Genomic DNA, 15736 nt, shown 5'->3' on the forward strand with positions numbered 1-15736 from the left:
ACAAACACACACACAAAATAACCTGAATAAAGTTAATCAAGTCTTAACAAACATGCTCTAGAAGGGGGAAAACATACAGTGGAATACATTGCAGAGAGGCCTGACTAGGTGGCTCAGTGACTAAGACACTGAGCTTGTCAATCAGAAAGGTCGGCAGTTCAACGGTTCAAATCCCTAGTACAGGTCTCCTGCGTGAGCAGGGGGTTGGACTAGATGACCTCCAATGTTCCTTCCAACTCTGTTTCTGTTACTGTTAGAGGCTGAGTGGGAATATCTGGGCATCCTTCTCTTCAGTTATTGTGAAGAGGAGGCAATGATGGCAGTTGCAGGAGCTGCCGTTTCTTCCTCCTGGGAACAAAGTTGTGACATTTGTACAGGAATCTCAGATAAGAAAGATACAACTTTTTAGCAGGATTGTTCAGTCGAGTAATGTCAGGGATTTAGCCAGAAACTCAGAACATTACTTGGAGGCTGGACACATTTTCTCAACAACCCTACTTCTGAATGAAAAGGTACCGATCGGTTTTTAGCGGATAAAGCCATTGTGAAGTATTGGAGAAGAAAATCTAAGATATAGCCTATTTAGGCTTCTTGGCATTGGACCAACTTTCTGGACCCCTGCCAGGAAAAATATGAGGATAGGTATATAGGTATATACACAAGCAATAAAGTGTCTCTTTCCCTGAACAGAAACTGACGCTGGGGCAATTCAAAGAAGCAATTCAAAGGGCAAAGGAAAGGCTATTCATCACTAATCCTCTGGCCAAAATCAATAAGAAGCACTAAAATGGACAGGAACTGCAAAGAGGAAGTGTAACTTTCAATTAAAGCCACAGGAACTCTGAAATGTGGCAGTGATGCTTTGCCCATCTGCCTTGGGATGATGATGGTACTATTGTTCTTTTAATTACCTACATTATCACAAATCAGCCTGGTTTGCAATGGTTTAAATAGGACTCAAAAAAAAAGCTAGTGATCAAGGATGGCAGTTCCGGAGAAGAAGGGGGGGGAAAGGATCCTTTTTTGTTTCCATTTCACCCATCTTGCTTTCCATGATGTTTTCTGAACAAAATCATTGCACACTGCTGCTCTTCCCCTGAAGCTCAGTTTAAGTCTAGTACGTTTGGAAGTGTCCATCCCATGTAAATAGGTTTAGGACTGCAGTGAAAAACCACAATGCAGAAATATATTAGAAGTAAAAAGAAAACAAGGCTTTATTTTTGTTTATTTTTAAGCAAGCCTTTTGTTCTCATCGTGTTATTGAGGTCAGCCTCCAGCCCAATTATCCTGCCTGGAGTAATCCCTGGCAGGAAACCAGGGTAAGCCAAAAGCTGACACACATCCTGCTAATTAACTTAACCATGGCTTGCTCCATTAATTCAATTTACTTGGTTTGCATAATACACCGAGCCATAAACTAACCACATGAGCTGCTCTGCAAAACACCCTAGGCAAAGTCTGTGGTTTAGTATGTCATGCAAATACAGCAGGGAGGTGGATGGCAGATGTCAACTCCCCACCCCCCAATGCTTCTCAGAACGGAGCCTTAGAGATACGATACAGTTTGAAAGCTTTTGACTCCAGTCTCGCTCCAAACACTTGAGAGTTTGGAGGAAAGACTTTCTCCCCCCATAGTCGGTGTTCCATACACTCTAAATCAGGGGTCTCCAACCTTGGCAACTTTATGACTTGTGGACTTCAACTCCTAGAATTCTGGGAGTTGAAGTCCACAAGTCGTAAAGTTGCCAAGGTTGGAGACCCCTGCTCTAAATGTCCGTAGTGACTCGGAATTGTGCAAGTTACACTCCTTGCACATCTGGAAGGTGCTGAGCAGATTAGGCTATTGAAAGCCTAGCTGTAATCACAGGGCTGGTCTCAAGGTTGGTGAAGGTACTCGGATATTCATAACAGGCCATTGAGTTAGCTATTTTTATATTATTACAGGTAATCCTCGATTTTCGATCACAGTTGAGCCCAAAATTTCTGTTGCTAACCGAGACATTTGCGAAGTGAGTTTTGCTTCATCTTACAATCTTTCTTGCCACAGTTGTCAAGTCAATCACTGCGGTTGTTAAATTAGTAATGTGGTTGTTAAGTGAAACTCCCTTTCCCATTGACCTTTGCTTATCAGAAGGTTGCAAAGGGCTATCGTGGGGCCCTGGGACACAGCAACCATCATAAGTATGAGCCAAGTGTCAATTGTCCAAAATTTTGATCACGTAACCACAGGGTGGCTGCAACAGTTGTGTAAAAAACGATCATAAGTCAAGTTTTTCAGTGCCGTTATAACTTTGAATTGTCACTAAACAAAAGGTTGTAAGTCGAGGACTACCTATAGCCAAGGAGATTGGATGTACTCTATTCCCTTTATACTTTTCAGGTCTGTTGAAGATAGGTACATGCATGGAAAGACTAAATGGCCTAGCTGGGGAGGATTTGTTGACTGACGAAAACAAAGAGGACTTTGGGTGGCCTTCTAGCAATCAACAGCAAATGTCTGAATCCCGCCCAGCAACTACTTATTTTGTAGCTGAAGTGGATAACTTTCTAAACCATTGAGGTGGTTGGTGGGGGGAGGGGCAGGGAGGGGGAAGAGGAAGAATCCATATGCAGGCACCCAAACCGCATGCAAGTGAGATTTTGCATAATGGTAGGAATACAGTCAAAGGCAAGAGGGTCTCCTCTTTTCATTTTTCGTCTCTGGTTCTCTGTTCCACCTGACAATGTTTTCGCCTGGGGCATACCTACGGGCTATGGTGGAAACTGTCCAAGAGGAGGAAAACCACATAAAAGACATTATTGTCTTATTAGGCTACAGTTTGTGCTAATTTCCTTCCCGTGCTTCCTTCCTTCCTTCCTTCCTTCCTTCCTTCCTTCCTTCCTTCCTTCCTTCCTTCCTTCCTTCCTTCCTTCCTTCCTTCCTTCCTTCCTTCCTTCCTTCCTTCCTTCCTTCCTTCCTTCCTTCCTTCCTTCCTTCCTTCCTTCCTTCCTTCCTTCCTTCCTTCCTTCCTTCCTTCCTTCCTTCCTTCCTTCCTTCCTTCCTTCCTTCCTTCCTTCCTTCCTTCCTTCCTTCCTTCCTTCCTTCCTTCCTTCCTTCCTTCCTTCCTTCCTTCCTTCCTTCCTTCCTTCCTTCCTTCCTTCCTTCCTTCCTTCCTTCCTTCCTTCCTTCCTTCCTTCCTTCCTTCCTTCCTTCCTTCCTTCCTTCCTTCCTTCCTTCCTTCCTTCCTTCCTTCCTTCCTTCCTTCCTTCCTTCCTTCCTTCCTTCCTTCCTTCCTTCCTTCCTTCCTTCCTTCCTTCCTTCCTTCCTTCCTTCCTTCCTTCCTTCCTTCCTTCCTTCCTTCCTTCCTTCCTTCCTTCCTTCCTTCCTTCCTTCCTTCCTTCCTTCCTTCCTTCCTTCCTTCCTTCCTTCCTTCCTTCCTTCCTTCCTTCCTTCCTTCCTTCCTTCCTTCCTTCCTTCCTTCCTTCCTTCCTTCCTTCCTTCCTTCCTTCCTTCCTTCCTTCCTTCCTTCCTTCCTTCCTTCCTTCCTTCCTTCCTTCCTTCCTTCCTTCCTTCCTTCCTTCCTTCCTTCCTTCCTTCCTTCCTTCCTTCCTTCCTTCCTTCCTTCCTTCCTTCCTTCCTTCCTTCCTTCCTTCCTTCCTTCCTTCCTTCCTTCCTTCCTTCCTTCCTTCCTTCCTTCCTTCCTTCCTTCCTTCCTTCCTTCCTTCCTTCCTTCCTTCCTTCCTTCCTTCCTTCCTTCCTTCCTTCCTTCCTTCCTTCCTTCCTTCCTTCCTTCCTTCCTTCCTTCCTTCCTTCCTTCCTTCCTTCCTTCCTTCCTTCCTTCCTTCCTTCCTTCCTTCCTTCCTTCCTTCCTTCCTTCCTTCCTTCCTTCCTTCCTTCCTTCCTCCTTCCAACTTCAGCACGCCCTGTTTTTATCAGGAAAAGGAGAGGAATGTTGCTTCTGCTCTAGAGAACTTATTAAATTGATTGATATTCCAAGCAGACGGAATTTCACAAGCGTTCGAACTTTGATGTAGAATCAACACGGCAAGTACCGACTCCTTTTGAAATTTGAAACCTTTCTTTGTCTTTGATTAATTGACTTTTAAAATGGCGTCTAAAAGTGAAAGTAAAATTTTTAGTACGATGAAGCAGCGTTACTTGTGGATTGTTACAAACGGAGTTTTTATACTGAAAGGAGGGAAGGAGAGTTATTAAGTTTGAATTCCTGATTCTTTTGAAGACAGAATGGCAGCTAAACCTTTAAAGCCTTCTGGAAGAAGGGATCTGAACCAAGTCTTGAGGAAATATTGAAAGAACAATTAAAACTTTCTGAAGATAGGCAAAAGAGATGATGGAGAATTTTAATGCAAAAATAAGAGAAGATATTCTTATGGCAGTTCAAGGACTGAGTAAAAAATTGAAGGATTGGAAGTGGAAATGCAACAGATCTCTCAGTCAAATAAGTATTTAGAAGATGAAATGAAAGGTGTTCAGAAAAAAGTGGATCAAAATGAAGATCAGGTTGTGATATTACAATATAAACTTATGGAAGGAGCTCTTAGAATTCGTGGTATGCAAGAAGAGCGTGGAAGACTTAAGAAAAATTATATCAGAAGCATTGGCTGAATTTATTGAAGCGGACCCCAAGAGGTAGCTTACCAAATTGATAAAATATATAGAGTTAATTCTTGGATTGCAAGACAGAGAAAGCTTCCTCGGGACATTGTGGTTTATTTTGTGAAAAGGACTATGAGAAATCAAATTCTGCAAGTTTCATATCAGACAACTTTAAAAATTGGAGAACAGGAGTTGAAGGTGTTGAAAGAGATTCCTTCAAAGATGTTAAGAGACAGGAAGGAATTTGCTTTTTACACAAGAACTTAAAAAACATCAGATTCAATTCAGATGGGAGGTGCCAGTTGGACTGACACTATTCTATCAAGGAAGGAGATATAGAATTGACACTGTTTTAAAGGCAAAGGATTTTCTTTCTACAGTTTTGAAAGTCGAAATAGAAGTGATAGAAAAACTTCAAGAGACTCAAGAAGGCGTGGTGACCCAAGAGCCTTTATTGCTGCCAGTATTAGAGGAACCACAAGAGCAAAGGGTGACAAGAGGAGCCCTTAAGCGTAAAGAAGAGCAACAGTCTCAAAGTAAAAGTCAGGATCCCATTATGGAAGCTGTGGGAGGAGCTAGACGGAAGATACCGGAGGAGGAGCTTCCGTTGTCTGCTTCAAAGCTTCAGGAGGCCAGTAATGGCAAATAGAATCTTGTCATGGAATGTTAATGGCTTGAATTCAGCTCAGAAAAGAAGGAAAATATTTCACTACTTGAAACAATTTAAAAATGATGTGATTTGTTTGCAAGAGACACATATAAAATTATCAGACCAAAAATATTTAATTAATTCAAAATTGGGTAACCATTTTGTTGCATCAGCTTTGGAAAAGAAGCATGGAATTGTTGTATATATCAGGAAAAGGAGAGGAATGTTGCTTCTGCTCTAGAGAACTTATTAAATTGATTGATATTCCAAGCAGACGGAATTTCACAAGCGTTCGAACTTTGATGTAGAATCAACACGGCAAGTACCGACTCCTTTTGAAATTTGAAACCTTTCTTTGTCTTTGATTAATTGACTTTTAAAATGGCGTCTAAAAGTGAAAGTAAAATTTTTAGTACGATGAAGCAGCGTTACTTGTGGATTGTTACAAACGGAGTTTTTATACTGAAAGGAGGGAAGGAGAGTTATTAAGTTTGAATTCCTGATTCTTTTGAAGACAGAATGGCAGCTAAACCTTTAAAGCCTTCTGGAAGAAGGGATCTGAACCAAGTCTTGAGGAAATATTGAAAGAACAATTAAAACTTTCTGAAGATAGGCAAAAGAGATGATGGAGAATTTTAATGCAAAAATAAGAGAAGATATTCTTATGGCAGTTCAAGGACTGAGTAAAAAATTGAAGGATTGGAAGTGGAAATGCAACAGATCTCTCAGTCAAATAAGTATTTAGAAGATGAAATGAAAGGTGTTCAGAAAAAAGTGGATCAAAATGAAGATCAGGTTGTGATATTACAATATAAACTTATGGAAGGAGCTCTTAGAATTCGTGGTATGCAAGAAGAGCGTGGAAGACTTAAGAAAAATTATATCAGAAGCATTGGCTGAATTTATTGAAGCGGACCCCAAGAGGTAGCTTACCAAATTGATAAAATATATAGAGTTAATTCTTGGATTGCAAGACAGAGAAAGCTTCCTCGGGACATTGTGGTTTATTTTGTGAAAAGGACTATGAGAAATCAAATTCTGCAAGTTTCATATCAGACAACTTTAAAAATTGGAGAACAGGAGTTGAAGGTGTTGAAAGAGATTCCTTCAAAGATGTTAAGAGACAGGAAGGAATTTGCTTTTTACACAAGAACTTAAAAAACATCAGATTCAATTCAGATGGGAGGTGCCAGTTGGACTGACACTATTCTATCAAGGAAGGAGATATAGAATTGACACTGTTTTAAAGGCAAAGGATTTTCTTTCTACAGTTTTGAAAGTCGAAATAGAAGTGATAGAAAAACTTCAAGAGACTCAAGAAGGCGTGGTGACCCAAGAGCCTTTATTGCTGCCAGTATTAGAGGAACCACAAGAGCAAAGGGTGACAAGAGGAGCCCTTAAGCGTAAAGAAGAGCAACAGTCTCAAAGTAAAGTCAGGATCCCATTATGGAAGCTGTGGGAGGAGCTAGACGGAAGATACCGGAGGAGGAGCTTCCGTTGTCTGCTTCAAAGCTTCAGGAGGCCAGTAATGGCAAATAGAATCTTGTCATGGAATGTTAATGGCTTGAATTCAGCTCAGAAAAGAAGGAAAATATTTCACTACTTGAAACAATTTAAAAATGATGTGATTTGTTTGCAAGAGACACATATAAAATTATCAGACCAAAAATATTTAATTAATTCAAAATTGGGTAACCATTTTGTTGCATCAGCTTTGGAAAAGAAGCATGGAATTGTTGTATATATCAGGAAGGATATACCAGCTAAGCTAATTGAGGCAGATATTCAAGGAAGATTTATTGCTATTGAACTGGTGATAGATGCAAAAAAGACTTTGTTGATAGGTATTTATGCACCTAATCAGCAACAAGAAAAGTTTTACAAAATGTTACATGAGAGGTTGACCCTCTGGGATTATAGTTCGTTTATTTTATTAGGAGACTGGAATGGAGTAATTGATACAAGAAGGATAAGAGAACCTCCTCCAAGAAGATACCTATACATGCAAAATTACCAAAATCCTTTTTGAAATGATGGAAGACTTTGAGTTTAGAGATATATGGAGGTTACGGAATCCAGATGAGAGAGATTTTACTTTTTTCTGATAGGCATCAATCTTTTCACGCATTGATTTTATTTTAATTTCTAATGACTTGCTTTCTAGGGTGAAGAAAACGAAGATATTTCGAGGTGTTTAACTGACCATAGCCCAGTATGGATGGAATTATTACAAGGGAAAAAGGTGGTAGAACATGGAGGTTGAATGAAAATCTGTTTAGATATGAGGATAATGTAACTTATTGTAAGAAACAGTTAAAAGAATTTTTGATTTTAATATGTACAAAGGGACACCTATAGGAACTGTGTGGGAAGCGAGCAAAGCGTTTATTAGAGGATATTGATTTTATTTGGACAACAGGCAAAGGAATAATAAACAAAGGCAGCGTAGATATTTGGAAGAAGAAATTCAAGGAAGCAACAGTTATTAATTCAAAATTGGGTAACCATTTTGTTGCATCAGCTTTGGAAAAGAAGCATGGAATTGTTGTATATATCAGGAAGGATATACCAGCTAAGCTAATTGAGGCAGATATTCAAGGAAGATTTATTGCTATTGAACTGGTGATAGATGCAAAAAGACTTTGTTGATAGGTATTTATGCACCTAATCAGCAACAAGAAAAGTTTTACAAAATGTTACATGAGAGGTTGACCCTCTGGGATTATAGTTCGTTTATTTTATTAGGAGACTGGAATGGAGTAATTGATAAATATGGAAAGGTATCAGGATTTAAAATAAATCAGAATAAAACAAAAGTGATAATTAAAAATATGTCTATACAACAGAAACAAAAACTAGAGGAAATGACAGGATTTGAGGTAGTAAAAAAGGTTAAATATTTAGGGGTCTATATTAGCTCATCGAACAAGAAACTTTATAAGAATAATTATGACTTGCTATGGCAAAAAGTTCAGAATGATATGAATGGCTGGAAGAAATTGCAGTTATCCCTATTGGGAAGGATTGCGGCTATTAAAATGAATGTGTTACCTAGATTTTTGTTTCTGTTCCAGATGATACCTATAATTAAAAATATGTCTATACAACAGAAACAAAAACTAGAGGAAATGACAGGATTTGAGGTAGTAAAAAAGGTTAAATATTTAGGGGTCTATATTAGCTCATCGAACAAGAAACTTTATAAGAATAATTATGACTTGCTATGGCAAAAAGTTCAGAATGATATGAATGGCTGGAAGAAATTGCAGTTATCCCTATTGGGAAGGATTGCGGCTATTAAAATGAATGTGTTACCTAGATTTTTGTTGGAAGTAATTGATAAATATGGAAAGGTATCAGGATTTAAAATAAATCAGAAAAAAACAAAAGTGATAATTAAAAATATGTCTATACAACAGAAACAAAAACTAGAGGAAATGACAGGATTTGAGGTAGTAAAAAAGGTTAAATATTTAGGGGTCTATATTAGCTCATCGAACAAGAAACTTTATAAGAATAATTATGACTTGCTATGGCAAAAAGTTCAGAATGATATGAATGGCTGGAAGAAATTGCAGTTATCCCTATTGGGAAGGATTGCGGCTATTAAAATGAATGTGTTACCTAGATTTTTGTTTCTGTTCCAGATGATACCTATAATTAAAAAGGATAAAAATTTGGAAGATTGGCAGATTGGGATTAATAAATTTATATGGCAGGGTAAAAAGGCGAGGTTAAAATGAAAATAATACAGGATTCACGGGAAAGAGGTGGTTTAAGAATGCCTAACTTTAAACTATATTATGAAGCAGTAACCCTTTCAGTAATAAGTGACTGGTTTAACTTAACAGAGGAAAGAATTTTTGATTTTAATATGTACAAAGGGACACCTATAGGAACTGTGTGGGAAGCGAGCAAAGCGTTTATTAGAGGATATTGATTTATTTGGACAACAGGCAAAGGAATAATAAACAAAGGCAGCGTAGATATTTGGAAGAAGAAATTCAAAGGAAGCAACAGTTATTAATTCAAAACCCACAAGATCATAAACTTAAAGAGGCTATAAAAATATTACAGAGTCAATTTAATATGTTAATGGCAGACCAGGTGGCAACGAATATACAATATGCTAAACATAATACCTTTTGTAATGCAAATAAACCTGGGAGATGGTTGGCATATAATTTAAGGAAGAAACAGAAAGCACGTGTCATACAAAAAATAGAATATAAAGGTAAAGAGATATATCAACAGGATAAAATTAAAAGGCATTCTCAGAATTTTATACTGCACTATATGCAAAAGACAAAATATTGGATAGGGACATTTATGATTATTTGAAAGATTATAAGGTGAATATTCTAACATTAGAACAGAGGAGGAGCTGAACCGGCCGATAGCTACTGGAGAAATAGTGGAGGCAATTAAACAATTAAAATGGGGAAAACCCCTGGTACAGATGGTCTTACAGCAACTTATTATAAAAAAACACAGGATGAAATATTAGGCCCACTTAAAGAATTATTTAATCAGATACAATTAGGAGTGGGAATACCCCCGTCATGGAAAACATCTTTTATTTCACTGATACCAAAGAGGAGCAAGACTGCTCTAAACCTGGTAACTATAGGCCGATTTCACTTTTAAATAATGATTATAAGATTTTTGTAAAAATAATAGCAAATAGATTAATGTTAGTTTTACAACAAAGAATTCATACTGATCAATCTGGTTTTATAAAAGGGAGGCAGATGAGGAATAATGTTAGACAGATTATTAATATATTGGAATATTTGGAAAAGAAGAATACTTCAGCAGCACTTATTTTTTTGGATGCAGAGAAAGCCTTTGATCGATTGCATTGGGATTTTTTATTTAAATTAATAGAGAAAATGCAATTTGGAGACTGTTTTATTAGAATAATTAAAGCGATTTATGGAGAGCAAACAGCACAGATTATAGTAAATGGTAGTTTGACAGAAGTTATTAAGATTGCGAAAGGAACAAGACAGGGATGTCCCTTATCACCATTATTGTTTGTTTTGACTCTGGAACCATTATTAGATAAAATACGAGAATTAATGAAAATAGAGGAATTAAGATTAGACAATATGAGTACAAAGTTAGAGCTTTTGCAGATGATGTAGTGGTTACGTTAATGAATCCTATAAATTCAAGTAGATTTTTGTTGGAAGTAATTGATAAATATGGAAAGGTATCAGGATTTAAAATAAATCAGAATAAAACAAAAGTGATAATTAAAAATATGTCTATACAACAGAAACAAAAACTAGAGGAAATGACAGGATTTGAGGTAGTAAAAAAGGTTAAATATTTAGGGGTCTATATTAGCTCATCGAACAAGAAACTTTATAAGAATAATTATGACTTGCTATGGCAAAAAGTTCAGAATGATATGAATGGCTGGAAGAAATTGCAGTTATCCCTATTGGGAAGGATTGCGGCTATTAAAATGAATGTGTTACCTAGATTTTTGTTTCTGTTCCAGATGATACCAATAATTAAAAAGGATAAAAATTTGGAAGATTGGCAGATTGGGATTAATAAATTTATATGGCAGGGTAAAAAGGCGAGGGTTAAAATGAAAATAATACAGGATTCACGGGAGAGAGGTGGTTTAAGAATGCCCAATTTTAAATTATATTATGAACCAGTACCCCTTTCGGTAATGGGTGACTGGTTTAACTTAACAGAGGAAAGAATTTTGAATATAGAAGGTTATGACTTGTTATATGGATGGCATGCGTACTTATTTTATGGAAAAAAGTGGATAGGGCTTTTAAGAATCATGTGTTGAGAAGTGCTCTTTATGGTCTGGAATAAATATTCCTATAAATTAGATTATAAGATTCCTATATGGGCGAGCCCTAGACATGCAATAGAGAATATAAATATAGAACAGAAACAGGAAATGATTACATATAAAGAACTTTTGTATGCTGAAGGAGGTAGATTGCAATTAAAATCATTACAGGTATTAAATGAAGAAGGGAGGAATTATACTTGGTTTCAATATGGGCAAATAAGTGCTAGATGGAAAGAAGATCAAAAAATTGGTATAATGCAAAGGGAGGAAAATTTAATAAAGCAAATTAGAAATCAGACCCAGGAGCATATAAAGAGATTGTATAATGTGTTGCTTGAAATAGATTCGGAAAAGGATTTGGTAAAGGATTGTATGATAAAATGGGCACAGAATATTCAGGAACCAATAATGTTGGAAACATGGGAGAAAATTTGGGTTAGAAATGTTAAGTTTACACAAGCACAGAATTTAAGGAAAATTTTTATAAGATGTTTTATAGATGGCATTTAGATCCCAAAAAATTATCATGTATGTATCCTAATATCCAAGCGAAATGTTGGAGGTGTGATTGTGATGATGCTACATATTTTCATATTTGGTGGACTTGCAAGAAAATTAAGGTCTTTTGGATAAGAATTTGGTGGATTATTCAAAATGTACTGAAGAAGAAGATAAAGTTCCTGCCACAATTTTTCCTTTTGGGAATTATAATGGATTGTACAGGGATTGAGACTAAATTGATTTTGAACTTAATAACAGCAGCAAGACTGTTGATTGGACAATACTGGAAGAAGAAGAGATACCTACAATAGAAGAATGGATATTGAAAGTTATTAATTTGGCTGAGATGGCTAAAATCTCAGCGTTTTAAAAGACAATACGCAGGAAAGATATTTAATTGAATGGAAAAATGGATTGATTATCTACAAAACAGATATCAGATTAAGAAATATCAGATTGCCTTTGAATAATTAGAAAGTTATTTTATGTAATGGGAGGGGTTGGGAGATGAAAAGCTTTGGATGTGGTTATTTGGATTGGACTTTACCTTGTGATTGACCGGGAAGCCGGGGTGGGGAGGAGGGGAAAAAGGGGAAAATGTTTTGTTTTTTTGGGAGGAGGGGAAAAAGGGGAAAATGTTTTGTTTTTAAAACTCTTTCAATAAAAAAAAAAAAAAAAAAAAAAAAAAAAAAAAAAAAAAAAAAAAAAAAAAAAAAAAAAAAAAAAAAAAAAAAAAAAAAAAAAAAAAAAAAAAAAAAAAAAAAAAAAAAAAAAAAAAAAAAAAAAAAAAAAAAAAAAAAAAAAAAAAAAAAAAAAAAAAAAAAAAAAAAAAAAAAAAAAAAAAAAAAAAAAAAAAAAAAAAAAAAAAAAAAAAAAAAAAAAAAAAAAAAAAAAAAAAAAAAAAAAAAAAAAAAAAAAAAAAAAAAAAAAAAAAAAAAAAAAAAAAAAAAAAAAAAAAAAAAAAAAAAAAAAAAAAAAAAAAAAAAAAAAAAAAAAAAAAAAAAAAAAAAAAAAAAAAAAAAAAAAAAAAAAAAAAAAAAAAAAAAAAAAAAAAAAAAAAAAAAAAAAAAAAAAAAAAAAAAAAAAAAAAAAAAAAAAAAAAAAAAAAAAAAAAAAAAAAAAAAAAAAAAAAAAAAAAAAAAAAAAAAAAAAAAAAAAAAAAAAAAAAAAAAAAAAAAAAAAAAAAAAAAAAAAAAAAAAAAAAAAAAAAAAAAAAAAAAAAAAAAAAAAAAAAAAAAAAAAAAAAAAAAAAAAAAAAAAAAAAAAAAAAAAAAAAAAAAAAAAAAAAAAAAAAAAAAAAAAAAAAAAAAAAAAAAAAAAAAAAAAAAAAAAAAAAAAAAAAAAAAAAAAAAAAAAAAAAAAAAAAAAAAAAAAAAAAAAAAAAAAAAAAAAAAAAAAAAAAAAAAAAAAAAAAAAAAAAAAAAAAAAAAAAAAAAAAAAAAAAAAAAAAAAAAAAAAAAAAAAAAAAAAAAAAAAAAAAAAAAAAAAAAAAAAAAAAAAAAAAAAAAAAAAAAAAAAAAAAAAAAAAAAAAAAAAAAAAAAAAAAAAAAAAAAAAAAAAAAAAAAAAAAAAAAAAAAAAAAAAAAAAAAAAAAAAAAAAAAAAAAAAAAAAAAAAAAAAAAAAAAAAAAAAAAAAAAAAAAAAAAAAAAAAAAAAAAAAAAAAAAAAAAAAAAAAAAAAAAAAAAAAAAAAAAAAAAAAAAAAAAAAAAAAAAAAAAAAAAAAAAAAAAAAAAAAAAAAAAAAAAAAAAAAAAAAAAAAAAAAAAAAAAAAAAAAAAAAAAAAAAAAAAAAAAAAAAAAAAAAAAAAAAAAAAAAAAAAAAAAAAAAAAAAAAAAAAAAAAAAAAAAAAAAAAAAAAAAAAAAAAAAAAAAAAAAAAAAAAAAAAAAAAAAAAAAAAAAAAAAAAAAAAAAAAAAAAAAAAAAAAAAAAAAAAAAAAAAAAAAAAAAAAAAAAAAAAAAAAAAAAAAAAAAAAAAAAAAAAAAAAAAAAAAAAAAAAAAAAAAAAAAAAAAAAAAAAAAAAAAAAAAAAAAAAAAAAAAAAAAAAAAAAAAAAAAAAATAAATAAATGAAAAAAAAAATAAATGAAAAAAAGAAAGAAAGAAAAAAAAAAAAAAAGAAAAAAAAAAAAAAAAAAAAAAAAAAAAAAAGAAAAAAAAAAAAAAAAAAAAAGCCATGTGGTTTAGTTTTGCTAGAAAGCAGGATTTCTTGCTTTCTAGCAAAGCTAAACCACACAGTACAGCTGATTGTTGGATCATAGCATTTTTTTTTACTACCAATTTGCCTGAACTGGAGCTAACCAGTAGCATTTTACCCCTGGAGTAGGGGTGTCAAACTCAAGGCCCGAGGGCTGGATCCGGCCAGCGGGGTACTTAGATCTGGCCCGTGGGGCCACCCTGGAAACAGTGAGGGACTGATCCATGGTGCATCTGCCAGCGAAAATAGGTTCCCAGGCTCGGTTTTCACTGGCAGAGAATTGCAGGAGGCTGTGGCAATCAAAAATGGAGCCTGGGAACCTGTTTTCGCTGGCAGAGCGCTCAGGCCACCACAGGCGCTGACACGAGTGACGTTGAGCTGGCGGGCCCACCCTAGCCATGCCTACCCTGGCCCCCCGAGGTCAAACACAACCCTGATGCGGCCCTCAATAAATCGAGTTTGGCACCTCTGAGTTAGAGCATAGATGACCTCAGGTTTAGTAATTACTGATCATCATTTTTTGTACTTTTGATTTGTTTGAATATTAGGTAACAACGTACATGATTGTATTCAACAGAGATCTACAAACCTGTTGGCACTTTCAGTAATAAAATTGCTATTGTTGAGGGAAGCAAGACTCAGGCTAAATATAAACCAAGAATGTGTGCATTTGTATATTTTGGAAGTACTAAACATAAAGATGCTGTAACCTGACTGGGGGGAAAATCCTCTTAGTCAATCCGTTGATCTGTTTGAATTGTAATTTCTTAAATAAGTTCTGTCTGCATAGAGTTACATAAGGATGTAATAGTGCTGGCAGAGGGAGGCTTCACTTGTAGTATTTAGACGATGTATTTGTATATCACAGCAGGTACCATTCTGGATGACGCATTCATTCTTGGAATGAATTGAATAAATGCCTTTTCAGAGATAGTGTCTGCCACCTATGGTTTTCTATGCTTTAAAAATAATTAACTTTTTTTTTCTTCAGAAACCTGCTTTGCAACTAATTAGGAATTTGAAGCTAATAAAAAAAAACCCTTTGATCAATCATTACACTATTGATGAAGTTTTTTTTAAAAAAAAATAGACGGAATAAACAGCTAATACTGCTTTGAAAACAAAAGGGAAGTGACATTCTACAATTATATCAAATGTTTGCTCCTATCAGTTTCAGTGGAAATGATGGGAATTAAAGGGGTTTTCAACAAAATAATTGTGTATTGCTCTATTTTGAAAGCCTCTTTGCAAATACATACAACTTGAGGGGAAAGAATCAGCAAGCATTTTAGAAGACATGTTGCCTTCTACAGCTAGGCAATATCTATTTACAAAGCAGTATTGAACTTTTATATTGTACATTTTTTTTTAATAGTCCCGATCAAACTAACAAGTAATCCTTCTCTCCTCCATTTTCTATAACCTGCCTGGGAGAAATTCTGGGCAAGCATACAGTCATAAAATGTGTTCCACAGTGGAGGTCCCAACACACCAAATCAAAGAAGGTTTCAACAATATTTGGCAAGTGTTGAAGGATCCGCAGACTGACTCCTAAATGAGCTGCATTTTCTAAATTTATCTGAAAAACCCACAAACTTGTTCCACCCCTTTCATTCAGAAATATTAGGTTTCCTGTATGACGGCCAGCATAGAGAACACCCTTTGCAAGGGTTAATTTATGCTCATCACCTAAATATCCAACAACCTAAGTTTTGAAACATACGCACTCACACGCCAGCTCAACAAGCAGACTATTAAAGGGAAATTGAAAACTGACCAGGTGGCAATGCCGCTTTCTTTTACTTCTCTCAGCTGTGGGGTGTTGCTTCAGCAGAATTTTATACCATATGCAGGAAGAAATACATTCAGAAACCACAAGGAGCCTTATGAATACATTATTAATCATTAGGCACATCAGGGATATTATCATGTTATCAGCAGAACCGTGAACAAGCTCTTCCCTCCCTG

This window comes from Ahaetulla prasina, chromosome 3, assembly GCF_028640845.1.
Source record: "Ahaetulla prasina isolate Xishuangbanna chromosome 3, ASM2864084v1, whole genome shotgun sequence".
NCBI classification, from domain to species: Eukaryota; Metazoa; Chordata; class Lepidosauria; order Squamata; family Colubridae; genus Ahaetulla; species Ahaetulla prasina.